The sequence below is a fragment of the Pteropus medius genome, unplaced genomic scaffold (genome assembly GCF_902729225.1).
Source record: "Pteropus medius unplaced genomic scaffold, Ma_sr-lr_union100, whole genome shotgun sequence".
NCBI lineage: Eukaryota > Metazoa > Chordata > Mammalia > Chiroptera > Pteropodidae > Pteropus > Pteropus medius.
In genome coordinates this window covers 33,418,792-33,439,681 of record NW_024349800.1, presented here as the reverse complement: position 1 = coordinate 33,439,681, position 20,890 = coordinate 33,418,792, and the positions used below count along the sequence as shown (strand labels likewise).

The window sequence follows — 20,890 nt, the reverse complement described above, 5'->3', positions numbered from 1 at the left end:
TTTGTCGTATGTCCGTTTCCCTTTATACATTCCATGTACCACCCTAACCCTGTTCTTTGCCATTCCCTGAAACTTTACAGATTTCTCTCCCTTGATTTCCTAGTTCCTCTTTTCTGCATCTCTACTTGTTGATATGCCCACTTTTCATGAAACAGATAAAGTGCCCTCTGCTATACTTAAGTACTTTAATACCTAATCTAGGACATTTTTGCTCATAGAGCATATATATTGTATCATTAAAAATGCACAAATGGCATTAATACTAATGCCATTCCTTTGTTATTTGTACACAAAATTATATCTACCCTTGATTAAAAACTCTCTGCAGGGATAAATCATATTTTATTTATCTTTATTTCTGGGGTTGGGCCTTATGCAGTGTAGATAATAAATATTTAATAAAAGTTTATTAAATTTGTTGGATAAGACAAAATCTCTTTATAATCAGAACTGTCTAATGATGGAATTGGTTACCTTGAGAACTAAAAATGTTTGGGGAGACTCTAGATGATCATCTATGAAGAATAATGAAAGAAATTTCTATACTAGGTAGGTAATGGAACTATGTGACTTTCAAGGCCCCTTATACCTGTAAGTTTCTGTGCTATCAAGGGAACAAAACAGTAATTTACTTTAAATATGAAATAAAAATGAAACTAAAGAAGAGGGTCATGGGAATCCCTGATTTACAGCTGGTATGTCCGAAACACAGGAGACAAACTGGATTTGTGATTGGTACCTGACAGAGGGTGGGCAGTCTTGTGGGACTGAGCTCTTTAACTTGTGGGATTTGATGCTAACTCTGAGTAGATAGTGTAAGAACTGAATTGAATTGAAGAACATCCAGTTTGTGTTTGCAGACAATTGGAGAATTGCTTGGTGTGAAAAAAATCACACATTTGGTGTCATAAGTGAAGTGCTATAGTGAGAGCATAGTAGAGAGAAGAAACGCGGGAGTTTTCTATTTTGACTTTCCAGCAACTAACTTTGTCCTTTATGAAATAGATGCTGAACTTAGGAAGCATATTGAGGATCTGAAGAAAGAGTTCACTTATCTGCTTTAAAATTTATATAACCATTAGCAGGAGAATAGAAAAGATCATTCATACATGAAGACACTTGTTCTGTGCATTATGTTTTCCAAAGGTATCTAGACAACCCCCAAATAAGATAAGCAATGATTTACTAGCATTGACCAAACATGAGGTTTCTTAAGTGACTTGAGATAGGATGGCATATATGCTAATCGACAGTCATTGGAGGGGAGAGGAAACTTTCTACTTCAGAATTGGAGTTTTCTTTCTGGTCTACTGACTATACAAAGAAAACAAGATTATTCAACACGTTTCCTGTTTGAAGCAACCAGATTATATTGTAGAAGCCATAATGTCACTAGAGGGTGTGTATATCGTTGGGAGGAGGGTGTTATCAATTTTAATTATAAAGTTCTCCAGTGAATAGAGAAATTCTTTATAATCAACTAATGACATGAAATATTTCTACAAGCTAGCAAATGACTGAGTCAGAAAGCTTAGGATTATCTCAATAATCCTGCAGGTACCAACAAATTCAATTAGTAAGTAAGAGTCTAGCTGACAGTCTCAGAGAATTTTTAGTCTTTAAACAGTATTAATGACAATAGCCAAATATGTTTGGCCTCTAATTCATGTGCAGACTTTTCATGAGTTCAGAGAAGTCACCATGGCCCAGAGAACTGCCATAGTTCCTTTGTCATAAATGGAACTTTGGTGACTTTGACAAAATCTCTGCAGTCATTGAGCACAGGTGGTTTTCACTAAAGAAATAAGATCGAGAAGAATCACTAGTATTACACTAAAAAAAAATTAAAGATGGAAAGAACCATAGAGATCATAAAATGACCCCCCCCTTTTTAAAATAAGACTTATATCAAGTACAGAGGTAATTTGTGACACAGGTCTTCTGACTCCTAACCCTCTGCTGTTTCTTCTGCAATATCTGTCTCCATGCAGAACTACCTTTTTTTTTTTTTTTTTTTTGCTTTCACAGATCTCAGAATCAGCAAACCAGTTCTAAAAAGAAGTGAATTTTTGTTTGTAATAGAGAGTCTTTAGATTTTTAATTTAAAGTCATTATCAGGCTAGGATCGAGTTCAAATTCTCCAGTTCTCTAATGCAGTCAATCATATGAGGACTAGAGCCATGGTAATGCAGAGCCTCAAAGCATAAAAATACCTTGTTCGAAATTTATTTGCTGGAAGAGAATACTCCACCTTAATTTTAATGAATTTCAGAGCAGATACAAGCTGTCCTTGGTGGCTTTCATATGATTTATTTTCACTGACTTCTTCCTTTAGAAAAGCAAAAATGCTTTCAGGAATTGCCGGCACGGAGAAAATTGCTATTGTGTACAATTAGCATATTTACTAAGGTTTGTCATTACTTTGGGTAATTAAAATTGTACAAAGAGAGAGACATATCCAATTCAAGAACATTATACAGTACAGTAACACAAATATAATGGTCACCTGACAATTATTAAAATGCACCAAATTCTTCTTTATAGTAGAAGTATTCACTAGAGTAGCTTCTGAATGAGATCACTGCAGTGCTTTCTATTTAAATGTTTTCCTGCACAGAAAATTATAATTACATTTGCATAACTACTATAATCAATCTAGAATTATGGCTCAAATTTTTATTCTCCAAATCATTATTTTTTGTAAGACATCAGGAGATCTGAGGCATAATCTGGATTTGCGAACCATTATTTTAATTTGTAATGGGATTAAATATATTTTTGTACCTTCTTTACATGCATTAGTCATTCTAGGGACATAGTAGGCAATACAACTATATTGTGCAATTTGTTTACTTCTATCTTGAAAAATAATTTTAACTTACCAAATCCATTTTGTCCAAAAAACAAAACAAAACAAGCAGGCATGTTAAAAAATCATTCAAAATCACAAAAGGAGAACACCAAATGATATTTGAATGGAATAGACTTCCAATGAGGAGTCAAGCATTCATCTCTACATTCAGATGCCCTGTACTTACTGAGATTAGTTGGGATGGCCGAGCTAATTTCTGTCCCATCTTGGAAATAACTGGCTACCAAAAGCCAAAGATTTCTTTTGAACGTCTTTACATTTGATGAATTCAACAGGCTTCCTTGGGATCTGATATTATAGCCATATCTATTTTTAAAATCCAAGTCAGATCTGATGAAAACAATAAGCAGACCTAAAAATATTAATCTGCAATTGGCTTTTTTGAGCCATGGACTGGGAAGATATCTCTATGAGAACTTCCTACTAGCTCCTTCTTCTGACCAATGTGCTCATAATGTAACACTCCCAAAGAAACCGTCTATGTGTTTCTCATCTCAGGAGGGCAGAGACCAGGTGCTGCAGCAGGCCAGGGCATGAGGTATTCTAAAATCCAGTTTGCCTCTGGTCCTGCTGCACAGTGTATTTGGTTACCAGGCTCAGCTTCTCGAGGGAATGACATCTCCAAGGGCCAGGCCAGCACAAAATAAATTCTCAGTAGCACAGACAATGTATATTTCTCCAAAGGCACAACATGAAGTCACTACAGAAAGAAGCCTTTAAAGCTTTTCTCCAGCATGGAATTTCAAAATCATTTCTAAGTGAAAAGATGTTAAACCTAACTCAATCATGTCAAACTTTTCTATTTTGGAAGGTAAGAGCTTTGCTAAAAATTGCAAGAGGAACTGTTTTAACGACCAATTAATTCAGATTGGCGGACACACAGGAATAAACATGTTCAGTGAGTAACAGCAAGGGACACATGGATATCCAAAGGATTATATACTGACTTTAGGACAGGAATTGAGATAAGCTGAGGACAAACATTAAATCAGCAGTGGAATTATACCATTACTTAACTGTGTACGCGAGTATTTGTTTATAACCACAGATAATGTCTACCTAAAAAAAAAAAATGAAGCCCAGCAGGACACTAGACTTGTATTTACATAGTTTTATAAAAATAAGTTCTTATGCCATTACTTAGAAGCTAGCCAAATTGTTAGACTTAGAAAGTATGGAGAGTTATAGGTGTAGACTCATCCTTTTTGGAAAGTGTGTAAATCCAAAATAATGACCGTTTCTTTAAATAGGGTGGAGATATTTATTCTAAAGAAATGATTTTATTGGCTTCATAAGCCAATAAAATCACTTCTTTAAAGAAGTGATTTTATTGGCTTCATAAGCCAATAAAATCACTTCTTTAAAAGATTAAAGATTCCCTTAAGAATAATCTTTTTCTGACCCCTTGAATTGTTGTTCTGGTACCCAGATTTATATAATTCTGTTTTAAAAATACTTACTTGGGTTAAAACCTTCAATTAATACTTGAATTTATTAAAGGCCTCATGTATGGGAGAACTTACAACATCTATTATGAATACTGAAACGTGTGTGCTACTGTTTCCATTTAGAATCTTTAGCACCCAGGAACCACTGGACTGAACGGTCTTTAAGGTTTCTTCTGGTACCAAATAGCAACAACAAAAGTTCAATGAAAGATTAAGCACCGATTTCCACAAATTTCTAAATGCAGGTGCAGAATAAATGAAAAACATTGCTTAATCCTGAGTGAGATAGAACAAACCCACTGGAAGGAGAGATTACATCATTTGTACACTAGTTTTGGTGAATGCTTCCCAATGAAGGGATAAAGAGTCGTGTAATGGTGCAATGGCAGAGCAGGGTAGGTAAATTAGAAAGGGTTATGTGACTTTACATCTTTAGCAGGAATTTAGAAAGACAAGAACCAATATGGATAAGCTAGGAGGAGGGTGATCTAGGGATGGCAAAAGGAAAATACTAAAACCCTAGCATTTTAGGAATGGCAAAAACATGTGTCTAGACTAAAGAGCTTGTGTTTAGAAAAAGAAACTAAAATAAGAAAGGAAAACGGTCAGATGAGAGTTACAGCAGAACGTAGATGGTGGCGTAGTATTAATGGGAATATTCAGATTTAATAAGAAGGTGTGGTTTGTTTATCAAGAGTAACACACTAAAAATGCTATTTGAAGAATAATAGTTACCAAAGCATCTAAACTTTATAATGATAACAACAACAACGACAATAATAATAATGGCTAACACTTACTATGTGCTTACTATGAATTCTAAGGACTTTATATACTCAGGATTTCTCAACATTGGCACAAAGTTGCCATTTTGGGGTGGATAATTATTTGTTGTGGAGGGCTGTACTGTGCATTGTAGGATGTTTAGCAGCATCCTTGACCTCTACCTATTAGATGCCAGTAACAACACCTAGACCCAACCCCACCCCACTCTACCTCCACATATACACAAGCTGTGACAATCAAAAATACCTCTAGGCATTGCCAAATATACTCTAAGGGTGACATCTCTGTAGTTGAGAACTACTGACTTGTTCTTAAAAATAAGTTAAAGTCAAATTTCATTATTTTTTTTTCAATAACTATTTCTTTATTGATTAGATCCACAATGTTAATGTCACATGGCTAATAAGCAAGCAGTAAAGCTTGTTGTCAGGTCTCTGCCCTGGGTCCTGGCTCAGAGCTCTTAAAACCCTTGTAATTTCCTAAGTGACAACCGTCCTAGGAACATCTTTTGTTCTAATATTTGGTCTTTGACCCTTGTTCCCTACGAAGAGCTCTTAATCTCTTAGAATTTCCTGGGTGATAGCCATGAGTTTTGTTCTACTGAGGTAACACTTGGTGGGCTACTGGATGGAAGCTGGTTACCAGAAAGACCAAACCATGATTAGAAACTTGGAATTTTCAGTCCCATTTCCAATTCTCAGAGAAGGGAGAGGGGCTAGAAATGGACTTAATGATCAATCATGCTTGTGTGATGAAGCCTTCACAAAAATCCCATAAGTATGGGATTCTGAGAGTTTCCCATAAGTATGGGATTCTGAGAGTTTCCGGGTTGGTGAGCTGGGAGGAGGACCCTCCCACACCTTGTTCTATGTATGTTTCTTCATCTAGCTGTTCATTTGTGTCTTTTACCATATCTTTTAATAAACTGGTAAACATAAGTATTTCCCTGAGTTCTGTGAGCTGTTCTAGCAAATTATGGAATCTAAGGGGGAGGGGGTAATGGGAACCTCCAAGATGTACCCAAATTGAAGTGGAGTTTTGGATAATCTGGGGACCTACTACTTGTGGTTGGCATCTGAAGGGAGGTAGCAGTCTTCTGGGATTGTGTCCTTAACACATGGGATGTGATGCTATCTGCAGGTGAACAGTGTCAGATTGAGTTAAACTGTAGACTAGTCAGCTGATGTCACAGACTTGTTTGGTATTGAAAAAAACACACAGGAAGAAGACAGGTTTTGGGGTTTTTTTTGTCTGTTTGTTTGTTTTTTAATACTAGGCAGTATCTCCCTAGTTGAGAACTACTGATTTATTCTCAACAAAATGAGCTAGGAACTAAATTTCATTAATGTTTTTTCATTAACTATCTTTTTATAGATGAGGCACAGTAATGTTAAGTAACTTGCCCAATGTCACACAGATAATAAACAAGCAGTAAGCCTGTCTGTGAACTCCAGCCACTTGATTCTAGAGCCTGGATTTTTACCTACTACTGTCTATCACTTTCCCATACTCTTTCTAGGCCAGAATCTAGCATAAAGTCCTATTTTAAAAAAAACTAAAAAAATAACCCAATGTAATAGTCCTCATTTTAACTGAAATATTAAGAAATGACTAGACTTCTTTATTTTAGGTAATGATTTCATAGCTGATGCAGCCAAGACTCCTGTCTCTTGTTTTGCAATTTATCCAGTGTCTGACTTTCCAGTCTAATGCTATTTTGGTGATATGTTCTACATGTTAAAGAGATTTTGTTGGAGCTGACCTTAAATTGACATCAGGACAGCTATTATCTGTGCCTGTCTCTTTGTTTCTTCTAGACTTTGGCTATGTAGGGAGAATAACGGCCCTTGCTTTTTTGGCATCTATTTTAAAAAATACAATTATTAGAGCTTATTGTATACCTTCCAAGTGTCCCTAGATTGTACAATATGCTTAATTGTCCTAGCGAGAGGGGCCAATCTACCTGCTCACCCTTTGATCAAAGCTGCTCCATTTTATTTTGAGAGAGTAGGGGAAAGAATGCTAGGAGGGAAAAAGGATCTGCCTTTTCTTTGATGTGGAAGTTTTTCAATCATATAGTAAGAACTCCTCTAAGCCTGCAAACTTTAGGCAGGCAGGAGACTGTGGCTGAAGTAAGGAGAAAGAAATAGGAATAACTTAAAGATGATAATAAATGGTCAAAGGCTCCTCTCTGCAGAAAAGGGATTGCTGCTAAAGGAAAAAGCTCTAGGCCAGGTAGGCGGGTGCCTGACCCTATGTGTGTGACCTTTGTTCTTCCATCTGTATAATATTGATGAAAGATCCTTTTTAATGATAAGGTTCCATGCATCGGTAATAATAAACAAAAGATAAAGAAGGATTGACAGGATTCATTTGTTATTTTAAACCATTAAAAATCATAGAAAAGGCAGCCCCTGAGAGACAGAAAGAGAATCACAGATTGTTACGGCCCAAAGCACACTGATTGTCCAAAACATGTTTTTAATCCCAGAAAATTCTATCTGTGAAACCTCAGACTTGGTCAGAAACATGGTGGAGTGAGAGATGTCCCAAGATCTCTCTCCTTGAAACAACAATGCACTGAACATATAAAACTCAATAAAAAACACCCTACCTGCACACCAGCACATCTGAGTGTGAGATCGCGCATAAGAGCTACCACGGTTTTAAGAGAAAATAAACTTGTGATGTATTTTTCATTTATCTTTTTCTTTTTTTAAAAAAAAAAAACCCTCAGATTTAAGACTTTGCTCTCTTATCTGTAAAATGAAGTAACACAATCTCTCTTGAAGAATTTTATAAGACATAGACTAAAATCGTACATAATACAAGCACTCAAATACATGTTGGTTAATGGATGCCAAAAGTTTTCAAATAAAAATGTAATTATGCATTTAGGTTTAGTTCTCTTTCCCTTCCTGGAGTTTTACTGAGCATGGACAAAAGTGAGGATCATTTTTATTTTAAGAAGATTCAGGGACTAAAAGGAAAGTGAAAACTAATGCCATTCAAAGGATCAAGACAACCAGGTAGATAAAGCTCAGAAAGTTGGAACACCAATAACAGGGGACAAGATGAAAAGTATGAGCCTTAGGGAAAGACCGAGGGTTTCAATATTACTCAAAGAAGGCCAGATACCTTTTACTACCACCTTAGGGGCCGATCTTTAAGTTTCAGTCAACTAATCTTGAAGTCACAGAATGAAGTCAAATAGGGTGGCTGGCTTATATTTCATTGCCAGTGGTAGGAGTGGAGTAGGGTGGAGAGCTAGGGCTATATAGAGAGACTAATTCAAAGGTAGTGTAGCCTCGGACTACAAAGCCACTCAAGAAGGAAGTGAGAGGGCTGGCACTTTCCTCCCCATCTCTCTTTAAGACTTAGTAATTGTTAGAGCAATAATGTTCACTACAAGGACAGCCTACAGCTAAGGAATGAGATTGACAAGGCCCGGCCAAACTTTTACCTCCCAGACCACCTACATTTGTGTTTTTTTCCAGCTTTGGAGACAGAGGATGTCTCAGCTTACAGAGTTTTAGGAATAATATCAGAAACTGATATTTGATCAGCATGTTACACATTATAATTATGTCAACTTTTGTACTTCCTGTGTAATAATCCTTCCCTGCTGTGTGCAAAGCACTATGGGCCCCTCTGGATGATAGATGTGATATGAACGGAAATCATTATTATTATTTATGTTTTAAATTATGTCAACTCTATGTCCTCTGCCACAACAGACACTTCTTTCAAATGTGTAGTAATAGCCCTCAAGTGATGCATTGTCAAATATTTTTGAAATGAAAAAGTAAAATTACTCACAAACTGCCCCTTTGTCTCAATGAAAATAGCATTGCAACACTACCAGGGAAAAATCAATGTTAAATAATAAAAGCTACAACAAAATAAAATCCTAAAAAATTGGAATGAGCCCTGGGTTTGCAAGATGTATGCTTTTGAAAATCCCAGCAATGGTAGTTTTGCTTTCCAATTAAAGTGAAAGAGCAAACCATCACCCAGAGTATCCTCAAGAACAGCTCAATGAATTTTGCTTTATTTAATAAGAAGTTAAGTTTTTGGTAGAGCTGTTTCCCGGGATAAAGTTTAATTAGCAAAGATACAGGAAATTTCTCTTTACATTATCCAGACCCAGATATTATCTGATGACTCATCAATTCATAAAGACCTTTAAGGTTGAAAAAGCATATATATTAAATACATAATGGACAACATGTAACAAATGATGGTTTCTAGATTTTGTGTGTGTGGTGGGGGTAAAATTCTGCAACATTAAATATGTTCTAAGAGTAGTCAGTTTACTCCTTAGACCACTAAGTTTCTGTTAGAGAGCAGTCACATTTAATTATCAGGAACTCTTTCCAAAACAGTTTAATTAGTATGACTCTTAAATTCTGTATCAGGATAGTATATTTTAAGACAAGAAGATGTCAATGTAAACGTGATAGATAATTGACTCTACAGCTTGATAAACTTTTACAATTGCAACTTTTATGGTTTCTCTAGCATTAGGGCTGACCAAAGGGCCCCTTGTGGACAGAAGTTCATGCACTTCTCCAAATGTTTTGAGTTGGGAGAATCTAGAACAATAAAATAACATTTCCACATTAACATACTAGCCACAATGTCATTTTCATAAAGTGCCTCTGGCACATAAGGTTGGACTATTTCTAGATGATCTTTTATGGGGATGGTTTATTTTTCTTTGTCTTGACATTAAGGAGCTATGTATTTAGGGAAATAGGAGATTTCAATGCCTGTCAAATTACCTTTCAAATTACCAAAGCTTGCTTTTCTCCGGCTAAAAGAGCAAGCTATGATCTCTAGTAATGTGGGGGAAACTGGAATATTCAATGAAAGAGGTCATGAAAAGAAATGCAAAGGCAGTAATGGACCCATTCCAACTATGACTTCATGACAAAATGCTGTGACTTCTGTATTACATTACTAGCTATAGTTTAATCTTTTGCATTATCATCGTAAGTTTTCTGAGTTTTTACATCTTTTGGGGAAAAAAGATTTAAAAAAATGTATAATTTTCAGTAGCTGTAAGGGTATCTTATTTTAAAATTCAGACACCACTGATTTGATATGAAAAGTATGTTTTAATGGCTGCTAGTTATTTACAAGCTTTTGGAGGAACAATTTCTTTCCTGAGTAATCCTGGTGTATTATCTTCTACAACATCATATTCTATCACAATAGACTGAAGTCGATCGTTTCACCAGCATTTAACTTCCCGTTTATGTCAAATGGACTGACTGTGTTAACAAGGCAAAATAACAAGAGGAATGGACACAAGAAATACTCTTTTATATTGATCTCAGCATCCTAAATCTCAGTGAAAGTGAAGAGAAAAAAAAAAATACCAGGAAAAGAGTGAGTTGGCAGCATTGATAATACAGAAATAATATTACTGGGAAATACTTAATGGATAAATACAGATGGGAGAATATGCACAAGGTCAGGCAGCAAACAAACCGAACTTCATATTTCTTATTCACTCCCTCTGCTTTGCAAATCCTTCCAAAACATGACCTCATCTGTGCTTTCAGCATCCCCAGTGCATAGGGTCCAATTACTCATCCTATCCCTTTGCACAGCTGAGAGACTTACCTTTATTCAGCCTTAGCTGTCCTTATAGTTATCCCCAGTTTAGTACTTATTATTATTTGGGTTTTAGTATGGTCTTGCTAACAAGTTTGACAAAAATTGAGGACAGCAATTTGTCTTTTCTGTGTTCTCTTATATCCTTCCTTAATTCCTTAGTGCTTAAGACACAGGTCTTGATTATAACAAGGTAGTTTCAGAGGATGTGGTACATTATTGAAGGTCGTTTATCATTTTAAGCATATGTGTGTATGTATTTGTTAACACTTTGAAATGGGAATTTCCCATTTTGCATTCAAAACTCAAGTGGCTGCAGCACCAAATTACTTATAATTTTGATTTATGAACAAAAAAGAAATGTGTGATATATATTTTATAATCAAAGAATGCTTAGGTATCGTTCCTTATTGGAAGCATTTATAAATACAGGTTTATCTTTTTCTTAAGTGGTTTTATTGTTTGTTATATTCATTCTAATGAAACCATTTTAATACCATGATGCTAAAGTGATTTCTGAAGTTTTATTTTTTTAATCCTAAAATTCACAACTGTATATTGGAAGAGTATTCATGATTCGTTCTTGATTTGAAAATACAAATGTTTCCAAACATAAATTATACATCTGTAGACATTGCACCCACCTGGACATTTTTCACAGCAAAGCTTATTCTCAGAGTATTAACCTTGTGTAGATTAGTACTCTAAAGAATTAAACATAATTTATATATAAGCCAATGATGGAAATTTATATGCAACCGTATTATTTAATTAATAATTCCATATAAATTTAAAATAGAATGCCCTATTTCACCTTTCACCAGTAGTTTTATCGGATTTTAATAAATTCTGAATGAGCCAGTCATAAATGGAAGAGTATTTAATATCAGCTTAAGAATTCCTATTTTTAAAAGGAAAATAAAAGCTTTCTTTTTAAAACCTATTTGTTTTATATAAGTATATATAATATAAATATTATATACATATTTAATTACAATAATTAAAAAGGTCATGAAATCCCTACTAGAATCCCTCCTGCCTACCCCAACTCCTTCTTCATTTGAATAAGTATAAATAACACCAATTTTTCCAGAAGAAAAAAAATGCATTCAACATGACTTCAGGAAAGCATTTCTCTTATGCTAAATTAGTTAAGTTAGTAATTGTAAAATATATTAAATTAAAAGTTTCAATAATTAGATAGAAGGTTAAAGTATACAGCACAGAATTTAAGCATTTTCTTAACTATTAATAGATACTGATGTCAACTCCTTGCCTGGCAGCTCCACCAATCTTTTGCAAAGAATCTTTTGCTGAATGCCAAGAAACACTTTAAGAAGGGAGAGAAAATACATTCATCTACTAAGGTCTAAACACTGAACAAATATTTCTAATCTGAGATATCTGCTGAAGTATTTAGCATAGATTGTGTTTTCCTAATTTAAACACCAAGTTGCTTAGTCTACTTCTCTAAGATGTCTATGGAGACTATTTATGAAACTTTACTATGTTGTATGTGTAGGATGTGGGCAAGCTGCTAATATAGCAGGGTGGAAAGAAACTATGCATAGGCACAAGTTACAAGAGCAAGTGTAAGCAAAGATAGGCAGTGAGTATATAGGCAATTCTCTTACACAGGAATCTCTTATTTTTTTGATATCTCATATGACATATATCTAACAGTTACTATATGTTTCCAGTTTAGAGATATTAAAGAAAGTAATTTTCCACAAACAAATTATTAGAGATTCAAAGAAAAGCCTTTATTTCACTAAGGGAGCCAAGGATATTATTTAAAATCAAGAGAATCTTTCAGTGCTATCTTCCTAGACTTTAGAATTCTTAAAATGTATTCAATAATCAAAACATTTTTAAAAGACTTTAAAAAATATACTATGCAGTCATCTTTAACATATATTTTGCTAAATAAATATATTTTGCTATTCCAGAATCTTCTATTTCCTTTACCACTCTAAATAAAAGATAATTCAAACATTATCAAAACAAAGTTGGCAGGCAATAAAAAATAAGTGATTTTTTTCTTATTATTCTAATCCTTCATACTGACTCTTAGAAAAATGAAAACAGTGGTATCTTAGTACTTTCTAATTTAAAAAGCATATTAACTCTTGAACTTAATTTATACATAGAATGATACTAGATTTTCTAGTACAGTTAACTAACACAACAATCTTGTCCTCTTCAACGTAATATAAAATACGTAAATCATTTAGAAAAACAGAGGATTACACTTAACACCAATTTAAAGTTCTGATGGAAAAAAGTTAAAAGATTTGTACAAAATTTCAGAATTGTGATACAAATCTGGAATTTAATAGGGCCACTGGCAAACAATGACACATGAGAGAACAGAACATATGATTCTCTAAAACTTTTGAACATAATCAGGATATTATAATTTCAAATTCCTTATTTTTTTAAAGAGGTACTATATTTAATTGTGCCCTACATTTTCATTGTACTACTTTTCTAAAATCTATTATAAATAATTGCTTAAATGTCAAGGAATGAAAACATTAGATTTTTATTCGGTAAATTTATTTGTTGTCAGAATCTCTTATATTGTTGGTAGAAATAAAGTTTCAATGGCAAGATTCCATCCTTAGTTAATGCTGGGGTCCAGTCTCTATATAATTTTCCCAATTCTTATTGAAATCAAGTAGGACTACATTGTTCTGTTGTTTTCCAAGTGACTCTATGTCCTTCCCCACCTCACTGATAGCCAGGGAAGGATGAAGGATACACTGAGGATAGTGATTAGTAGTAGGTGTTAGGGCTTGCTTGATATATGTACATGTGCATGTCAGACTCCATAATATACTAGAACTCATGAAAAAATAAAAAAAACATGAGTCACGGCCAAGACCTTCTCTTGTCCTTTTTGGAAAGAAGTCATACTATTTTACTTGGCTTAATAAGTCTGAGTGCTGCTTTCTTCTAAATGAGATTTTGATTATGAATTGTTATATCTGAAAATCTTTTTACCTTTATCACTAATATTTTTCAATGTCATTTCAAAACATGTGCTTTAAGTTATAAATATTGATGAAATTTCTGTTGCCCTCACACTAAACCTAACTAAAAATGAACCCAAGTACACTAAAGGGGCTGGTGTCAATTTTTTTTTTTTTTTTTAGTGAAAACGCACCACACTTTCTCTTGTAAATGTGTTCAACCTGGTGATCAATGACAGGTTCGCAGTACAAATCTGGGACTGATTTTTACTTATCTTGAATAAAAGATAACTTACTTTGAATACAAGGCTTCATGAATTTTTAACCATCATCGCACTCAAAAATGAGAAAAGCAAAGACAAAGCTAATGGATTATCCTTTTAGAAAGCAGTTCAGTGGGATAATTGCTATAGCACCATTCACTTCAGGGCCAAATTTGTTTATATAAATGGTCTCCCTTGGACCTTATCTATGGAAATTTAAATATTTCAATATCAAAATCATGATGGGATGGATGAGGGGACAACTATATTGCATACCATATAGTGAGTCTCAAATATAATTTTTAGAAAAGTAAAATTGCCATCTCATACACAAATTTAACATAATAAACTATGTTATATGTTCCATCTAGAAATAGTAAAGACAATAGTAACAGTATCTGACATTTATGCTAAAAACTTTCCATTGATTACTTCTTATAATCTTCACGGCACTCCAGGAATTAGGTGCTATTATTCTCATTTTATAATTGAAGCTAGGTTATTTATATTGCCAGTTCTTGTTGAAATCAAGTAGCAATTCATCATTCCTTTTGTCTTCAAAGGGACTGTGTTTACTCCCTTCTTTGCTGACAGGGAAGAAACAAGGACATGATGAGGATAATAATGATATCCAGTATGTTCTGAGGCTTGCTTGATACATGTACATACACATGTGAGAGGGCTTTAAATAATGTGCCTCATACACAGCAGATCAGACAAACTGAGACTGTGAACTCAAGTCTAATAAAGATTTTAGGCCTTGAGTACTCAGCTGTAATACCTTTCAACACAAGACACAGGCTTTTGTCTTGAGCATTTTTCAAAAATACATTAGATCTAGAAGTATCCTAAGGTTAAACTCAAGGGAAATAAGAGATTCCCTTGGTCTTAATCCTCACTTTCTCTGGATACATTTCTTAATACTGTATATTTGTGAGAAAATTATATGTGCTATCTTATAGAATAATACTAAGATTCCTTTAAAGTTTAGGTTACTCAAGTATAATATGAGGATTCTGGACTAGCTGATGAATGAGGTTCACAGTAGTTTTAAGATGGTGTGACACTCAATGATATTGACTCAGGCTATATATCTCAAACACTGCACTAGATACTACGAAGAGATCTGTAACAGCTGAAAAGATATAGGTCAAGTTTTAAAGAGATTTATAATTTGGTCAGCTGGGGGCTGTGAGTGGGTTAGGGAGTAAATGAGAAGCATTTATATACACCTAGAATGTTCCCTTTAACGAGTTCTATAATAGACATATATAAACTATATCCTACCATCACTATATATATCCTATATCCTTGACTGTAATATACATATTACAGTCCTAGGAGATGATTTGTAAACAAAGTGTGGGGAGCAGTAGCAAACATGAGTGCCTAGAGAAATGAGGTTTTAAGGTAAAAAGCCTGGCTGGTACAGAGACATGGAAGTGGGGATGAAGAGTCAGAGGTGTTGAAATGGAGTGGAGCTCCCATTTAGGTACCTGGAGAAATTAGATATTCATTGTCATATGAAATAAGGCTGCTACAGGCAGTGAAAGCTATGAGCATCAGAAACGTGGCTGAGGATAATGAAGTTGGGGTAGGAGAGTCAGGAAGGAGCAGATTATGTGAAAATAGGAAAATATGATAAGGCCAAGTAGGAGGGAAATTTGAAAATGCTTAGAGGTGTCTATACTTTTAAACATTTTGCTGAAAATATTAGCTTCTTAAGCACTTATAAGTGCCAAAAAATGTTACATACATCATCTGTTGTACTTTTTATAATCACCTTATAAACTAGGTTATAGTTGTCCCATTTTACAGATGCTTAAGCAGGTTAAGTAGCTTGGTAAAGGTCACCAGCTTGTAGGCGGGTAAGTTAGGAAAAGAATACATAGATTTGCTCTGCAGCTAACACTATGTTGACTCTCGGTCCTTAACTAATTTTGCAAATATGTACAGGAGTAATTTTAACTATTGTGGCCCAACTTCAGGCTAACTCCACCTGTGAACACTTTGTAATGACTTCTCAGAAATTGCTACTGCTTTTTTCTCATTGGTTCCATGGCGGCTATCAATCCCTTTATTTTCAATATACAGGCATATGACTTACAGACATGGCACATTGAGTGCATAAAATCCTTCCTTAGAAAATGTTATTAGCATTAGCCAAGCAGCGGGAACCACTGATTACCACTTATTAATGCGATAATCTCACCTCTCTACTCTCCTAAGTCCACTGTCTGCCTACAAGAAAAGAAAAAGTCCATTCAGTTTGAACTTCAACATCTACTAAATTTTTGAGGCACAGGCTATTTGAAACACCAGAACTATTGTGTTTAAAACGGAGACTTTTTCTTTAGCAAATCTGGCCCTGAAATGCCCTACGATTTTAATATCAGGAGGATTACTCCAGAGGTCTGGAGAGCCTAGTTCATCATGAAAATGTGCTCTACTTTTCAACACTAAATGAATATCTCTTCCCTACATATTGCTCAAAATGGCCATTTCTTTCCCATGGTTATGTTTTATTATTCATGTCATCAGATTCAGCAATGTGAGATTTATTTAGAAGGAACATTTCATCAATTACAATATATAAAGCATGCTTCTGTCTCTCAAAGGGTTTAGTGACACCTTAAATAATTTCTGAACTGTTGGGGGAATTAAAAAGAACACACTTCTCCTGAATACCATTAAAATTTCATACTCAGAATACAAAATTGGAAGGCTAAAGTTTAACAAGGGACATACTCCTTCTCCTTGTGACTCATTAAGGGTGTTATTATTCTAACCCAGGGAAGTGAATTCTTTCAATTCCTGTTAAGATTATGGCCCTGAGACTGTATCACCCAGATGATGGAGTATGGGAAACAATGTCTTGAGAACAACTCACAGAAAGTATATTTCATATTGATGTGCTACCCACTTTGCCTTGAAATTCTCTCTCCCATTCTTGCCTCACTTAAATCTGTGTTCTACACAGTATGCAAAGTAATGTTACATTATAAATATGATTATGACATTCTTCTACTTACTCCTTCCATTGACTCTCCCTCTTCTACAAATAAAGCCTGAGACCTTATCCCTGTCCTACACAACCCAGCACATTCTAATCTCTGTCCCTTAAATAAGGAAATTTCTACCTTAACACCTTTGCTTAAACTACAGTTCCCAGGATATTTACACATATGCCAAACTCTCAGAATATTGCCCTACATTAAGGCTTATCGCAAAACCACCTCCTCCATTAAGCTTTCTCTGATTGCTCTAGTGGTAAATAAGTTCTCCTTCCTACCATGTTGTATTGGTTTACTGTGGGCTGAGACTGTTTTCAAGATCTTTGTTTACGTGATTTGCACATTGTCTGGGGAATAATAAGTACTGAGACCAATGAATGAAAAAGTAAGGGAGAAAAAAACCCACTGGCAAATATAGAAGATTCTTCTGCCTACCTTCTCTCTCTCTCCTTCTCCTTCTTCCTCCCTCTGCCCCACCCCTGTCTCTTTCTTTCTCCTTCCCTCCCTCCTTCCTTTCCTCTCCCTCTTCCTCTCACCTCTCTCTCCATTTCCATGTACCAAGGAAAGGCGATATGAACACACAGTGAGAAGGTGAATCCATACAGGTCAAGCAAAGGGCTTCAGATTGAAACCTACCTTGCTAACACTCCAGCCTCCAGAACTGTGGGAAATAAATTTCTCTCTTTTAAACCACTGAGTCTTCGGTATTTTGTTTTGGCAGCCTGGGCTGACAAGGATAGCAACAGAGCACATTGGACTCAGCATTTAGTTTGCAGAGGTTCAAGTACAGGCTCCATCCTTTGTGAGCTGTGAGTCTTGAGGGAATTTCTCAGCCTTAATAAGTCACAGGGTCTTTAAACAGGAAAACACATGTAAAGTACTTGACGCCATGCCACACATGCTCCAAAGACATTTAAGCACCCTAAAATTTAACAGGTCTGGGTAACTATCTATCAAGTGAATGCTAGGGATAAGAAAGGCTATGGGAGTTTGGAGAAAGAGTTTGAAAGAGTTGAACAATGACCAAGATACTCTTAACATTTCCCTTGGTTTGACTATTCTTTAGATAGGTTTCTTCCTGAGGATAGGCCAGACTTACCTTTTCTTAGGACATTTACTTAAGAAAACCTGTAATTACAAGTTTTTTCTCTGCCCCTTTTGAAATGTATATAAATCTCCTTAAAAATGTCTTGCCAGTTTTATGACCTTCAATGTCTTTTTCAATGACTGAGAGCTGTCCTTTGAAATGTAATTATCAAGAATGGCATCCCTATTTCCAAGTGTTTGTGGGAAGACAGGAGCCTATCTTAGGTGAACATTCTATTCCAAATTGTAAAACTATCTCCTGTTTTATGACAAAACAAAAATGTTTACTTTGCCTTTGAGTAAGGCCAGTTAACAAACACAAGTGGCCTATGATCCCCGACCTCAGCTCTTAAAAACTCTCCAGTTCTTTGTTTCAGTGGAGTTGAATTGTCCCTCCTCCATACTGAATAGTCTTTATTCAATAGTCTTGAATAAAGTCTTCCTGTTAAACCTCGGTATGATTCTTCACTTTGACAGTAAACATTGACAAATAATATACAACTTGAGATATGTCATAAAGTATAGCTTAAGTGTTAGTTTGGAAGTGTATATAGCTTAGAATAAAAAGTTGTATACATTTTATTAGCAGTAACTAGTTATGGCATGTCTCAATTATTAAGTATTTCAACAATTACTTAAAGAGCACTAAGTGTCTTTTGAGGTTTTGAATCTCCAAACCCTGCACTAACATTAGAAATGCCAAGGCACTGAAGTCTTGTATGTATTTCTAAGAAATTAATCACAGTTAATCCTTTGCAGATGGAGTCATGGAGAGGAAGAAAAAAGAAGTTCCTGGCTCATAATTTTAAAATACTACCAACAGTGAAACTATTTTATAAAGAACTCTTTGGGATGTAGCATATAGACCAATGTGTAAAGCATATCTTTTCTACTAAGCAACTGCAAAGTTACATAAATCCAACATCCCAATGACTGTTAAGCAGGTATTAACATGCATCTCTCTGACTAAAGTAGAAAGTTTCATGAATCTGTAAAGAAACCAACATACTTAGATAAAATCTTCTGCTCAAACTCAAATTATTACACTATTAATCTTGATGTATTTCTGAAGAATTTAACATATTTTAAATCAAGTATAATGAGTTACAAAAGGAATCCAAAGGGATATCCCAAATAACTACTTCTCTAAATTAACCTTCTCATTACTAGTGGAATATTTTTCTTTACTTTTTTCCTTACCCATATCCTTCTTAATTATAATTCACAATCTATCAGTATAAATTAATAAAATTTAATTTCCTTAGCCAGATTTTAATTTACTTCTTTTTTAGTTAAAGTACAGTAACATAGGCATCCACAAAATATAGAATTTAGAAATCTTTCAACTTGGTAAGGATGAAAAGAGTGAATAAATATCATTTTGCTGATACTCCAGTTAGAGACTAATCGCTTGCTCCTCTATATATCTAATTGTGCACTTGGAAAATAACAATGCCCAAGAAGAGCAATGCAATTTGTCTCATCCAAATACATCATATAAAATGACCAAGTGCTATTAAGTGCTAGATATGTGTCTCAAAATATTTTCATGTCTGCATTATCTTAGGATTGTTTGGACGTTCAGTCCTTTTAATGAGAAGTATTGAAAGATAAACCTAGTTCCCAGCCCTTAATTCACTACTTACAGATGAAGCATTCTTATTGGAGAACACGTCTCCTGGTCTTGCTAGTTCCTAATAAATGTCTCTAGCCTTCCTTAGCAATGTACTAATTCTAGTAAAATAAAAGATGCAATTGCCCCCTACACAATTTTAAAAAGAGTGAATATATCATCCTATTTTCCAGATGGACTGTGTTAAAAATAATTCAATATAGGGCTTTAAAAAGATATAATATCTACCATTCAACTTGAAAATCCATTTTGGAGAATAATAAAAATGATAAATACACTATTCACTGTGACAAGCCAGCCATTATTATTAGAAAGAGTATTATTTCTAAATATGCTGAAAGTCTGAGGAAATACATCTTTTTTTTTTTTTTTTTTTTTTTAACAAATATTATCTTGTTCATTCTCTGCACATATTAGAATTAAGATTTTCTTTAGCTATTCTGGAGGAAAGGAAATTTGACCTGAATCTTTCTCCATTGTGATACTACTAGAATTAATTAGGTGGCAGTACTTAAGACTGATTGGAGACAAGAAGACCAGTTGGGGGATTGCTTTGCCAACATTCAAAGTAGTGTGATAGTGGGAGGAATGAAAAGAAAATTCAGTTTTAGAGATTTTACAAAGGAAGTATGGTTAGGTCATTTAGGCTGAATTTGTAGATTCTAGCAATGTATACTAAGCTTTCAGTTTGAAAGCTTAAGTCTGTTTCAAGTTTCAAGTGTGCTATGGACTTGTGTTCATCCAAAATTCCTAAGTTAAAACCCTATCCCACCCACAATGTGACTGTATTTGGAGATAGGGCCTTTAAGAGGTGGTTAAGGTTAAGTGAGATTCTAGAGGTGGAGGCCTAATCGTATAAGACTGTTGGCCTTATAAGAAAACCAGGAGAGCTCTCTCGGCACATGCATGCACCTAGGAAAGGCCATGTGAAGACAGTGAGAAGGCAGCCATGCACAAACCAGAAGAGAACTCTCACCAGAAACCAAATTAACTAGCACCATAATCTCAGACTGCCCAGTCTCAGGAGCTACAAGAAAATTAATTTCTGTTGTTTAAGCCACTCAATCTGTGGTATTTTGTTGTAGCCACTAGAGCAGGCTACTACAGAGTGGAGACACAAATTCTTAGTGAAATTTTGTTATAATCATCATTACAGAAAGGCTGAGTTGTTCCTCAATTGACATATTTTTG

General features: G+C 34.8%; 1 protein-coding gene across 18 annotated transcripts in view; it reads right to left on the bottom strand.

Moving 5' to 3' along the window:
* NRXN1 (neurexin 1) overlaps nucleotides 1–20,890 on the bottom strand; it is a 1,007,449-nt gene that overhangs the window by 84,420 nt on the left and 902,139 nt on the right. The window lies entirely within an intron of this gene.